Below are 14360 nucleotides of genomic sequence, written 5' to 3' on the forward strand. Positions count from 1 at the left end.
AAAAAGTCAACCTGTTTATTCTCACGCTTCTGAGCAGAGCTGTACCAATTACCAACTCCATTCTGGAAGAGGAGCAATAGATCTATTGTTACCTGCCTCCACGAATCACATATTATTTTGGACTAACATAAAAGACGTTCAATCTCACAATAAGCACGCAAATGCAAATGCAAACAATGACATAACATTTTTTTGCCCATTAGATAAGAAAAAAAAATTTTAAGACAGATAATATTCAGGCTCTTTCGCTCGCCGCACTGCAGGCTACTGAATCCATCTTAATCTAACTAAAGGCTCATATCGTTAGTTCTAGCTCCAAAGCCACAAATTTTAACTCCAAAGGCTTTACCTTGGCATAGCCAAAAGATCCAATAAAGTGCTTTTCTCCAAACAAAGAGGTCTGCCCTCTTTGGAAAATTCAAGCTTCCAAGGGGGAGTTGGCGGGGAGTTGGGGGGGGGGGAGTGCGTGCTTGAAGCTTTTAATATGGCAGTTTTTCCACGTCTAGCCAACAATGTTTCTCCAATAAATCTTGGAATCCAATTTGGCTCGATTTGTGGGCTTTCCTATTGTAATATATTATTCTGTCTATTCTAACTTATACATTGTTTCTTTAGAATACATTTTAACAGCTGGTAATACCCCATCCTTATCTTTAAAATATTTTCTCGGTTATTCTTAGCCATCTTTTTTTCCGGATGAACTTTAGAATCATATTAAATTCCAAACACTTCGTATATTTATTGAAATTGCATGAATCATATAAATCAACACAGGAAAAAAGGACATCACTACAAAACTGAGCCTTCTTATCCAGAAGCATGGTATCCCCTTTTCCATGTATGCAAATGTTCTTTTATTACATTCCTCAATAAAGTTTTGTAGTTTACTCCTAGGTATTTTTATTCGTTTTTCTTGCTATTGCGAATGGGCCGTATTAAATTTCCAAAATGCTTACTGCTTATAGACTATTGATATTTAGTTTTGTAATCGGATAAATAAAAATATGTTCAACTTCACTAATAATCAAGGAAATGCAAATAAAAACAATGACATAACATTTTTTGCCCTTTAAATTAACCAAAATTACAAAGATTGATTATAATTCGTGTTGGCACAACTGTGGAAAAATGGGCACTCTCGCATAACATTGAACAGTGTAAATTAGTATAGCCTTTTGGAAAGAGACAATTTGGACGAATCTATTAAAATTCAAAACGCATATACATTTTGACCCAGCGATTACTCTTCTAAGAATTTCTCCTACAAAAATACTCATACATGAAATATATGTACACACACACACACACACACACACACACAAGCCCATTCATTATAGCATTGCTTGTAATAGCCCCTTCCCTCCCCCAAAAGGGAAACAAGCCAATGTACATCAATCGGGAAATGGTTAAATAAACTGTAGTACAATCATACAATGCAGCTGTTTATAAATGAGGTAAATTTAAATTCCCTGATATAGGAAGATCTACAAGACACATTGTTAAGTTTTTAAGAAGCAATTAGCTGAAATGAATATGTGTGTGTGTGTAGTGCCATTTAGATACCAAAACCTACATGTACGACGCCTAGTAGTTACCCGCGAAGCCTGCCTGCCAGCCCCTCACCTTCCCCCTCCTCTGAGGCCGCCTTCCACGAACCCCTGAGAGAAATGCCGAAGACCCGGTCTTTACTCCCTCTCTAGGGCCATTTGGCCACGACTAAAGCCGGTACCTCGCATCCCCACTGTCGGCCACTCTCTCGCCGCACTGCCGGCCGCTGCCGGGCTGCCCCCGAGGATGCGGCGAGCTCTCACCACTGGCGCCGGCCGAGGCCTGGGGGAGGGGAGAGAAGGCGGGGTTGAGGGAGGGCTGAGGCAGGCCGCCGGGCCCCTTCACCAGCCTCTCCCTGGCTCCCCCAGGCCGCCACCTCCGCTCTTCGGCGCAGGGTCCCGTGGAAACAACCCCAGCGAGAAGCCGAGGACTGCCGCGAGAGCAGAGCCCGCCCCCCAACCCGGAGGAAGATGCTCACCTCCGCGGCACTAGCTCCGCGGGGCCCGCAGGAGCGTGCCGAGTCCGCGGCCCTGTTTCAGACCTGCTCCCCTCGCTTACCCTCCGCGGAAAACCTCCCCCTCCGCCTCTCCTCACACTCGGTCTAAGGCTCCTCCCCCAGCTCGAGAAACCCCGCCTCTGCCCCTTGGGAGGGCGCTCCCTCAGCGGTGAAACCGGGTGCCTTGGTGGCGATCGCGCCTGAGCTATTCCAGGCGCTACAAACCCAACCATAAAGACTAGTAGGGTCGCTAAGGAATTTGGATTTGATTCGAGGTACGGTGGAAACCGCTGAAGGGTGACGTGATTTGATTTGACTAATGTTTAAAAATTAATCTCTCTCCAGCTGCCTAGCGAAGAACGGGGGGCGAGAGGGTAAGAGGGGACCCAGTGTGGAGGGCGCCTACCACAGCGAGCTTACACGGGTAAACCCTTAGAACACTTACTTCAGGAACGTAGTGAGTCCTCAAAAAAATTCTGTTTTTCTCCTTGGTGTTATTTGGGGTGAGTGCGATTGGCCAAGAGCTTATAGAGGATCTACATCTGTGAATGCATAGGAATAAAAAAGGATCAGGTAGGAGTTACCTCTATTAACCGTGCTTTTTCTGGGGTGCAGAATAAAATTGAAAAGAGAGAAGGGAGCTTTGACTCGAAACTCTAGATACTCCTGTAAGGTTTGAATTTTTAACTAAAAACATGTATTAACTCAGTACTTTAAAGTATAGAGACAAAAGCACTATCTGAGGTACTCTTTTTAAAATTTAAAAATTTCAAGTTATTTTTAATTGGAGTATAATTGCTTTACAATGTTGTGTTGGTTTCTGTTGTACAACACGAATTGGCCATAAGTAAACATATATCCCTTCCCTCTTGCCTCCCTCCCACCCCCCCTACAAGTATTCTTGAGATATAGAGGAAATAAAAACTGTAATTTTACCCTCTCGTTTCAATTCCAACCCTCCAGAGCAGTGGTTCATGCCCCAAATTGAGAATTTGATGAATGTATCCACTGCCTGTCAAATATATATATATTTAGACATAAACTTTTGTGTATAATCTCAGCATTATGGAGGCCCTTTTGAGATAGACTGACCTATTAAATACACTTAAAATGCTATTGTAATAGGCGGCTGTTATTCCATTGTAATGCTAATTATTTATTTAAGCAAGACTCAATGTTTGTGGCTTTTTTTAATTGTAAGAAATACAAACATGAAATTTGATGTAACTAAATATTTGCATATTTCTGAGACTTTTCTTAAGGAGAGATTTGTAGAAATGTAGTTAGGATCCCACCAGAAATATATGAGAATTCCAGTTTATTCAAATATTCCCATACTCTCACCAATATTACCATTATAGTTTTCAAAAAGCCTTTTAATAGGGACTTTATTTTTAAATTTTTATTTATTTATTTATTTTTGGCTGTGTTGGGTCTTATGCACTGGCTTTCTTTAGTTGAGACAAGCCAGAGCTACTCATTACAGTGCACAGGCTTCTTATTGTGGTGGCTTCTCTTGTTGTGGAGTACAGGCTCTAGGCACTCCAGGCTTCAGTAGTTTCGCCTCCAGGGCTCTAGAAGATGGGTTTAGTTGCTCATTGGCCTGTGGAATCTTCCCGGACCAGGGACTGAATCTGTGTCCCCTGCATTGGCAGGAAGATTCTTTTCCACTGACCCATCTTGCGTGCTCCTGCTCAGTCGCTCTCAGTCGGGTCCAACTCTGCGACCGCATGCACTATAGCCGGCTAAGCTCCTCTGTTCATGGAATTTTTCAGGCCAGGGACTTTGATTTTAATTCCAATCTCTCACAGCATCTACATTAATTCTGATAATCCATCATCTCTACTCTTAATTCTAACCCTTACATTTCTATTGTCAATTCCTAGGCCCCACAACATCTAGTTCCCCAACTCCTAATTCTAAAATCTCACATACCTAACAATTCTAGTTTTAATTTTAGTCTGGAGCCCCCTTTAGTTCTCTTGCCAACTCCACTCCTTTTACAGTCCTAATTTCAATTAACATCTACACACACACACACACACACACACACACACACACAGACACCAGTTGTTTCTATTTTTTAAATTGTAGACTATTCAGAAATTATATGAAAGCATAAAAAAGATCCAACCCAGAGACTGAACCCACATCTCCTACGTCTCTAGCATTGGCAGGCGGATTCTTTACCACTGAGCCACCTGGGAAGCCCCTATGCATTATATATATATATATTTTTTTTTCCTAATCAAAAATATCATAGCATGTTATTTGATAACCTAGTGAATATTTGTCATGTCATAAAATGTTTGTCAATAACATAATTTTAATGGCAACATGAAGCATTCCTTTCTTTAACATAATTTGAATGGCAACATGAAGCATTCCTTTCTTTAACATAATTTTAATGGCAACATGAAGCATTCCTTTCTTTAACATAATTTTAATGGCAACATGAAGCATTTCCTTTCTTTAATGTGTAATTAGCTTTTTGTTCTTTTTTCATTTTAAAAATGTTTGCCTGATTACACATAAATGAATACATTGTTGCAAAACACTCAAAATAGAAACATGTAAAGTTCCTCTTATATATACATATAGAAATTTTGTTTCATTTTTTACTTTTTAAAAATATGAATGATGTTCTATTTTATGTATCATTTTAATTGTTGTATTCGATTACTATGTCTCAAAATCTTTCCATGTCACTATGTATAAGTCTACCTCATTTTTTAACATACTGCACAGCAGTCCATTAAATGAATGTACTAGAGTTATTGGTAAGTCCCTGATGGCTCAGTCAGTAAAGAATCCCCTCGCAATGCAGGAGACAGCCTGCAATACAGTAGACCCGGGTTTATTTCCTGAGTGGGAAGATTCCCTGGAGAAAGAACTAGCAACTCAATCCAGTGTTTTTGCCTGGAGAATCCCATAGACAGAGGAGCCTGGCAGGCTACAGTCCATGGGTTGCAAAAGTTGGACACCACTTGGCAACTAAACCACCATCACCACATCTATTGATAGATATAAATTGTTTTCAATCTTATACTGTTACAGTACTTTTTTTTTTTATAGTGCTGCAATGAAGAATGTGTACATGCTTTTTTGTGCATATGCTAAAGTATTTCTATAAGATAAATATGAAGAAGTAAAATGGGTGGCTCAAACAGCACATTTTGGAATTTTAATAGGTAATGCCAAACTGCCATTCCAAAAGACCCAGTTTACACCTCCACCAGCAGTGAATAAGAATAACTATTTCCCTAAATTTTTATCCATGCCGGTATTATTTCAATGTTGTACCAAAGTGATGGTTGAAAAATGTCTCCTTATTTGCATTTCCCTGTTTATTATCGAAGTTAAGGAATGTTTTCATATATTTGTTGGCTATTTGCTTGTGTTATTTTGTGACTTTGCCTATTCATATAATTTATCTGTTTTCCAGTTCGATTGTTTGACTTATTATTAAATTATGTAGTCTGGATATGAGTATTTGTTACAAGTGTTGGAAGTTTTTTTTAATTAGAGGATAATTGCTTTTCAATGTTGTGTTGGTTTCTGCTGTACAACAATGTAAGTCAGCCATACATACTTCCCATCCCTCTTGAATCTCCCTCCTATCCAACCCCCACCCCCATTGTGCTGGAAATTTTTTTGCAGACTTTCCTTATTTTTAAACTTTGCTTTTGGGGTATTTTGGGGTATAGATGTTTTAAATGTTGGTGTGTTCAAATTTATCAATCGTTTCTTTTATGGCTTTTGCATTTTAAATCTTGCATAAGAATACTTTTCTACTCCAAGATTAGAAACATTGTTTCTGTATTTCCTTGTAATACTTTAGAATTTTATAGATTTAACTCTAATTTGGGGGGATTTTTTTGGTAAATATTTTTCAGTTATATGTTCGAACAATGGTATGCTTCATAGGTGGATATCATTCCATTGTAATACTAATTACCTATTAGTATTTTTTTTATAGGGCCCTAAGCATTGATTGAACAGATTCATTCTTTCCATCGATCAAAAACCAATTTCTAAGGAGATATATATAGTTTTGAATGTAAATTATCGGTTCAATAGTCCTAAAATCTATACCAGCATCAATACCATACTTTTTTTAAAAAAATATTTGAGCTTTAAATTATTATTTCACCTCTGCTAGGGCAAGCTCCCCTGTCTTTTTTCCCCACAGATTTCTTGGCTATTCTAGTGCATTTTCTTTTTCAGATAAATTTTTAAATTAACTGGTAAAGTTCTATAAGAATTCCTTTTGGGCTTTATATTGAAAAAATTTATTTCATCAAATGGGCGTAGGATATTATATTTGACAAACCAGTCTTTTATTGTCAGATACTCATGTTGTTTCTAAGTGTCCACTGTTAATAAGCAATTCTGTAAAGGACATTTAGAAAAATCTTTCCTTACCACTATAATTATTTAACTACAATAAATTTTAGCAAGGCACAGCATATCCACATTTTGGGAGAGGTTGATAGGCATTGCTCAGTGTACTTTGAGAAACATTTTACCAATTTATTAATACATTTCCATGAGGTGTATGGGGTGTCATCTCCCTATCCTGCTCAATGACTGGGCCATTAATAGATTTCGAACTTTTGAAAATTTTATAGAACCCAGGTTTGATTCCTGGGTTGGGAAGATCCCCTGGAGAAGGAAATGGCAACCCACTGCAGTATTCTTACCAGGAGAATCCCATGGACAGAGGAGCCTGGCAGGCTACAGTCCATGGGGTTGCAAGAGTCGGACACGACTTAGTGACTAAACCACCACCACCATACATCATTGTTTTGTTGATGTTAATGTATTTTGTATTTTTCTATTGTTGCATCATAAATTACTGCAAATTTAGCCATTTAAAATAACACCTTATTTAAAAAAAAATAACACCTTATTGTCTCACAGTTCTGTAGGTCAGACATCCTGATGGGCTTGGTTGAGTTCTTTGTTTAGGATCATACAATGCCAAAATCAAGGAGTCCCCAGAATTGGCTTTTATATGGAGTTATCTGGGGGAAGAATCCACTCCAAGTTCATTCAGGTTGTTGTCAGGATTTAGTTCCTTACCGTTGTAGGACTGAGATCCCATGCTCCCAGCTTCTAGAGACTGCTCACATTTTTCCTTATGTGTCCCCTTCCATCTTCAAACCAGCCCTGGCACACTGAATCCTTTTTTTGTTTGGAATCTCTCTGACTTTTCATTCTACCACTAGCTTGAGAAAACTCTGCTTTTAAAAGATTTATGTGATTTTTAAAAAATTATGTAATTAGATTAATGCTATTGGGGAATAATACAAAATAATCTCCCTATTTTAAGGGGACTATTACAACTGCAAAATCTGTTTTACCAGGTGATGTTAATATAATCACCTGCATGGTATCTCATCACATTCAAAGTCCAGAAATTAGGGTGGGAAATCTAGGGAAATTAAGGTGAGGCTTTCTAGGATTCTGCCTATTACTATAGATTTATTTTCCTAAAAAAACTACAGGAGTCACTCTGGTTGTAAAAGATTCAGCCATTATGGAAATACTGTACATGGAGCAAAACATGAAAAGCATGTTTCACCACCTTTCCCCTTCACTATTACCTCTATTTAGAAGTAGCCTTTTATATATTTTTTGTGCATAATGGGACATCTTTTTGTAACTGGCCATCCTACTTACCTTCCTTGTTGTTATAACTTACCTTCCTTATCAGTTCTAATGGTTTTGCTGTTCATTTTCTTTGGTTTTCCAGGTAGATAATGATTTTCCCTCCTTATCATATTTATAATTCCTATATGCATTTACTTGACATATTATGTTTTATTGAACTTCAACAAAAAATGGTCAAATAGTAGAGGCAACAGTGGACATCTTTGTCTTTCTCCTGGTTTAGTGAAACTTCTAGTACAGTGTTCTGGGTGATAATAGATTTTTAATCTATTTAATTATGAATATTTCAAACATAGAGCAAAGCTGAAGGAGTTTTACAGTGAACACTGGTAAATGCACAGCATAAATTTTATCATTAATATTTTGTTATATTTTATCACATAGCTATCATCTGTCTATCCATCAATTAAACCATATTTCTTGGATTTATTTTCCCATTCTACCACTTGCTATTCTCTACTTAATAAATTATTTTTAGCTTTTATATTTATTAATACATTACTCTAGTTCTAAGTTTGATTTGCTGTTTTCTTTGAAATGGCTTATGTTAAATATATGGCTTATATATTTTCAGTCTTCCTTACTTATTTCTAAAATAATTTAAGATTATACTTTTTTTCTACTTGCCTTTAATATATAATGCTTTCATTCTCATTAATTTCTAGTCTATAATTTTGGTTTTGATTTCTTCTTTGACCATTAGTTATTTATAAGTATTATTTGATTTTCAAAGTGACAGCTTTTGGGGATGCTGTTTTTGTGCTTAGAAGTTAGTTGTATTGCACTGTGATCCAATAGCATGACTTTCATGATTCCTACTATTGGAAATGTATTGTGCTCTTTTTTGTAACTTATTTCCTTTTGTGATTTCTTTATATATTTTAATGGAATGTTATTTGTATGTATGCTTATGACACTAAGATATTCTTGGTAGATAGTATCTTTTATCGGTATCTCTTTTACCCTATTTAAAACTTTTTGCCTTTAATACTAATATTTCTAACGTTAATACAGTTGCTGATGAACTATGGACGGAGGTTCGTGACACTATACAGGAGACAGGAATCAAGACCATCCCCAAGAAAAAGAAATGCAAAAAAGCAAAATTGCTGTCTGAGGAGGCCTTACAAATACCTGTGAAAAGAAGGGAAGCGAAAAGCAAAGGAGAAGAGGAAAGATATACCCATTTGAATACAAGAGTTCCAGAGAATAGCAAGGAGAGATAAGAAAGGTTCCCTCAGCGATCAATGCAAAGAAATAGAGGAAAACAATAGAATGGGAAAGACTAAAGATCTCTTCAAGAAAATTAGAGCTACCAAGGGAACATTTCATGCAAAGATGGGCTCAATAAAGGACAGAAATGGTAGGGACCTAACAGAAGCAGAAGATATTAAGAAGAGGTGGCAAGAATACACAGAAGAACTGTACAAAAGAAGATATTCATGATCCAGATAATCATGATGGTGTGATCACTCACCTAGAGCCAGACATCCTGCAATGTGAAGTCAAGCGGTCCTTAGGAAGCATCACTATGAACAAAGCTAGTAGAGGTGATGGAATCCCAGTTGAGCTATTTCAAATCCTAAAAGATGATGCTGTGAAAGTGCTGCACTCAATATGCCAGCAAATTTGGAAAACTCAGCAGTGGCCACAGGACTGGAAAAGGTCAGTTTTCATTCCAATCCCAAAGAAAGGCAATGCCACAGAATGCTCAAACTACCACACAATTGCATTCATCTCACATGCTAGTAAAGTGATGCTTAAAATTCTCCAAGCCAGGCTTCAGCAATACATGAACCGTGAACTTCCAGCTGTTCAAGCTGGTTTTAGAAAAGGCAGAGGAACCAGAGATCAAATTGCCAACATCCACTGGATCATTGAAAAAGCAAGAGAGTTCCAGAAAAACATCTATTTCTGCTTTATTGACTATGCCAAAGCCTTTGACTCTGTGGATTACAGTAAGCTGTGGAAAATTCTGAAAGAGATGTGAATACCAGACCACCTGACCTGCCTCTTGAGAAACCTGTATGCAGGTCAGGAAGCAACAGTTAGAACTGGACATGGAAAAACAGACTGGTTCCAAATAGGAAAAGGAGTATGTCAAGGCTGTATACTGTCACCCTGCTTATTTAACTTATATGCAGAGTACATCATGAGAAACATTGGGCTGGATGAAGCACAAGCTGGAATCAAGATTGCCGGGAGAAATATCAATAACCTCAGATATGCAGATGACACCACCCCTATGGCAGAAAGTGAAGAAGAACTTAAAAGCCTCTTGATGAAAGTGAAAGAGGAGAGTGAAAAAGTTGGAACTCAACATTCAGAAAACTAAGATCATGGCATCTGGTCCCGTCAATTCATGGCAAATAGATGGGGAAACAGTGGAAACAGTGGCTGACTTTATTTTTCTGGGCTCCAAAATCACTGCCATGAAATTAAAAGAAAGTTACTCCTTGGAAGGAAAGTTATGACCAACCTAGACAGCATATTAAAAGGCAGAGACACTTTTTAGCTCATTTGGTTGCCGGGGCTGTTGTGTTTCCAGTTGCCAGGTCGCGTATCATGACGTCCACCTTGGAGAACTACATCAACCGAACTGTTGCTGTCATTACTTCTGATGAGAGAATGAGTGTGGGAACACTGAAAGGTTTTGACCAGACCATTAATTTGATACTGGATGAAAGCCATGAACGAGTGTTCAGCTCTTCACAGGGAGTAGAACAAGTGGTACTAGTGTTATACATCATAAGAGGCAACAATGTTGCAGTCATTGGAGAAATTGATGAAGAGACAGATTCTGCACTTGATTTGGGGAATATTCGAGCAGAACCTTTGAACTGTAGCGCACTGAGGAAAAACTACATATATCGGACAGCTGTAAATCTTTGTACAGAAACTGATTATTCTGAGATTGATGGTCAGAATTTTTAGGAATGTGTAATTGTGGATTTTGACTCCATGTTGATTCATTGTAATATGACATGTAAATTAAAATATTTCTACATTTTATTGAAAAAAACTTTTTTTTCGGCCTAAATAAAAATAAAATAAAAAGCAGAGACATTACTTTGTCAACCAAGGTCCTCCTATTCAAGGCTATGGTTTTTTGAGTAGTCATGTATGGATGTGAGAGTTGGACTCTAAAGAAAGCTGAGTGCAGAAGAATTGATGCTTTTGAACTGTGGTGTTGGAGAAGACCCTTGAGAGCCCCTTGGACTGCAAGGAGATCCAACCAGTCCATCCTAATATTGGAAGGACTGATGTTGAAGCTGAAACTCCAGTACTTTGGCCACCTGATGTGAAGAACTGACTCATTTGAAAAGACCCTGATGCTGGGAAAGATTGAGGGCAGGAGGAGAAAGGGACGACAGAAGATGAGATGGTTGGATGGCATCACCGACTCAATGGACGTGGGTTTGGGTGGACTCTGGGAGTTGGTGATGGACAGGGAGGCCTGGCATGCTGCAGTTCATGGGGTTGCAAAGAGTCGGACACAACTGAGCAACTGAACTGAACTGATGGGTTACAAAGGTGTGCTCATTTAAGTAATTGTCACCCTTTAAGAATCTTCGAGAATCCTCAGAAATAAATGGATAAAGTAACAGTAGATTATAGGTTTTATAATATGTCAATTGGTGTCACTGGTGGCTCAGATAATAAAGAATCCGCCTGCAATGTGGGAGACCCAGGTTTGATCCCTGGGTTGGGATGATCCCCTGGAGAAGGGAATGGCAACCTACTCCATTATTCTTGCCTGGAGAATTCCATGGACAGAGTACCCTGGTAGGTTATAGTCCATGGGGTCAATACTTAAACTTTTACCTTTTAAAAACTTAGTTGCATAAGGTGAGTGCTCCTTTGGATTGTTAACTGACTTTTTATTTTTATAGAATGCTAAAATGGACATCCTTGTAAATAGCTTTGTACATGTATGCCCTCCTTAAAACAAATGCTGGAAATGGAATTGCACCAGTGAGTATGCACATTTTATAATTGGATAGCTATTGCCAACTTGCCCTCTAAAAGAAATTATACAAGTTTAGATTCGTTGGACCAGAGTATGAGAGTGATTTTCCCGCATACCCTTGCCAAAACTGTGCATTTTCATTCATGTTTTCTTTGCTAGTCTGTTATGTTTAAAGTGGTATGTCATTACTTTCATTATTTTTGATTTCTAGTAAAATTGAGCACCTTTTGTTTCTTAGCCATTTGTGTCCTTCCTTTTTCAAATGTGCAGCTTGTTTGTGTTGTTTGCCCATGTTTTCATTGAATTTAGTATTTCCTTGCCAGTTATGAATAGTTCTCTTTTTAAATTTTTTATTTAAAAAAATTTTTATTGAGGTGACATTGACTTATAACATTATGTTTCATGTATACCACATTATATTTCTACTTCTGAATGCACACCAGTATGCTCACCACCAAAATTTATTTCCCATTTATCTTTATACACTTGGCCCCCTTTCCCCAGTGTGCATTCCCCCCTGCCCCTTCTCCTTTGGTAACCACTACTCTGTCCCATATATACATGTTTGTTTTGTTTTGGTTTATTCATTTATCTTTTATTGTTTGTTTGTTTGTATTCCACCTATGAGTGGCATCATACAGTATTTGTCTATTTCACTTAGCGTAATACCCTTATTATCCACTCATGTTGTCATAAATGGCAAGACTTCATCTTTATTATGACTGGGTAGTATATATATATATATATACACACACACACACACCATCCTCTTTATCCATTCATCTTTTGTTGGGCAGTTAGGTTTTTTCCATATGTTGGCTACTGTAAATAATGCTGTGATGAACATAGGGGTACACATATCTTTTCAAATTGGTGTTTTTGTATTCTCTGGATAAATACCAAAAAGTGTAATAACTAGATCATATGGTAGTTCTTAATTTTTTGAGAAATCTCCATACTGTTTTCCATAGCAGCACAAAAAAATGGACAGATATTTTGTGCTCATGGATTGAAAGAATTAACATTGTTAACATGTCCATATTACCTAACACAGTCTACACAGATTCAATGAAATCCCTATCAAAACCTCAAGGAAATTTTTCACAGAAATAGAACATAAAATTTAAATGGAAGCACAAAGACCTCAAATAGCCAAAGCAATCCTTAGAAGAAAGAACAAACCTGGAGGTATCACGCTACCTGATTTCAAACTATGTTACAAAGCTATAGTAATCACAACAGCATGGTATTGGCAGAAAAATAAGATATCTAGATCAATGGAACATAGTTGAAAGCCCCAAAATAAACCCATACTTATAAGGAAGATTAATTTACAGCAAAGTAGCAAAGAATATACAATGGAGAAAGTTTAGTCTCTTCACTAAATGGTGTTATTAAAACTGGACAGCCACATACAAGAAAAAGAAAAGAAAAAAGAAATTAGACTATTATCTCATACCATACACAGAAATAAACTCAAAATGGATTGAAGGCTTGAATGTAAAGCCTGAAACCATAAAATTCCTAGAAGAATACAGAGGCAGTATGCTCACTGACACAGATCTTAGCAATATTTTTCTAGATATATTTCCTTAGGCAAGGGAAACCAAAGCAAAAATAAACAAATGGGACTACATCAACCTAAAAAGCTTTGCATAGCAAAAGAAATCATCAACAAAATGAAAAGACAACCTACTCAAGGGGAGAAGATATTTGCAAACCATATAGCCAATAAGGTGCTAATATCCAAAATATGTAAAGAATTCATACAACCCAACAACAACAAAACCCCAAGCAACCAGGTTTAAAAATGGAATAACTCTTTTTATAGTGTAGATAATAACCCTTTGTCTTCCTGTTTCCAATATTTTCCTGAGTTTGTTATTTGTCTTTAAACTTGTAAATTTTTTCTTGGAATATACAAATTTAAAATATTTTCTTTATTTTAATCAAATTGTTATTCATTTCATTTATAATAGCTGGTAAATGTACTATACTTTGAAAAGCTTTCCCTACCTCAAGATTATAAAATTCTTTCTCCATGTTTTTTCCTAGCACTTTTATGTTTCTAATTTTTCACTTTTGAATGCTTGTACCATATAGGTTTTATTTTGAGGTACAAAACAAATGTAGATTTCCAACTTTAATTCTTCCCAATGGCTACCCAATTGTTCCTACATAATAATGTCAAATTAAATTAAATAGTTGTCATTTTACTCATTCTTTTGAAATGCCCCTTTATTAAATGCTATATCTCCTAGGTATTTTAGAGTCCATTTCTAGAATCTAATGTTCTATTGTGTAATAGTAAAGTGTGTAAGTGCTGAAGCCAGACTACCTATCTGGGTTTGTACCCAGCTCTGCTACTTATGGTTTCTGAATCTGTAAAATGGGGAAAATAGTATCCATATCTTAGAGTTGTGATTACTAGATAAGGTTCATTTAGGTACAATTATTAGAGTGGTCCCTGGCACATAGGGAGTACTGATATTTTAAACTATTTATTATTAAAATTTGTATTATCATTTAATCATTTTTCATAGTACATGATAACATCATCTGCATATGATATTTCTATTATCTTGTAGAATGAATCCTGCGCATGCTCAGTTGCTTCAGTTGTTTCTGACTCTTTGCAACCTGATGGACCATAGCCTGACAGGCTCCTCT

At 37.1% G+C, this 14360-nt stretch overlaps 1 protein-coding gene across 2 annotated transcripts in view; it reads right to left on the reverse strand.

Annotated features, from left to right (window-relative positions):
- HUWE1 (HECT, UBA and WWE domain containing E3 ubiquitin protein ligase 1) overlaps positions 1–2104 on the reverse strand; it is a 152846-nt gene extending 150742 nt beyond the window's left edge. Inside the window, exons 1-2 of one of the 2 annotated variants that reach the window (XM_061137921.1) lie at positions 2027–2097; positions 1730–1830 (exon numbers count right to left, since the gene is read on the reverse strand). The gene's annotated coding sequence lies outside the window, so the exon portion shown is untranslated. Of the gene's footprint in view, positions 1–1729; positions 1831–2026 lie in introns of both variants that reach the window. The other variant, XM_061137923.1, reaches the window with a different exon arrangement.
- Positions 2105–14360: the final 12256 nt, after the last annotated feature.

This window comes from Dama dama, chromosome X (genome assembly GCF_033118175.1).
Source record: "Dama dama isolate Ldn47 chromosome X, ASM3311817v1, whole genome shotgun sequence".
In the NCBI taxonomy this organism is placed as follows: Eukaryota; Metazoa; Chordata; class Mammalia; order Artiodactyla; family Cervidae; genus Dama; species Dama dama.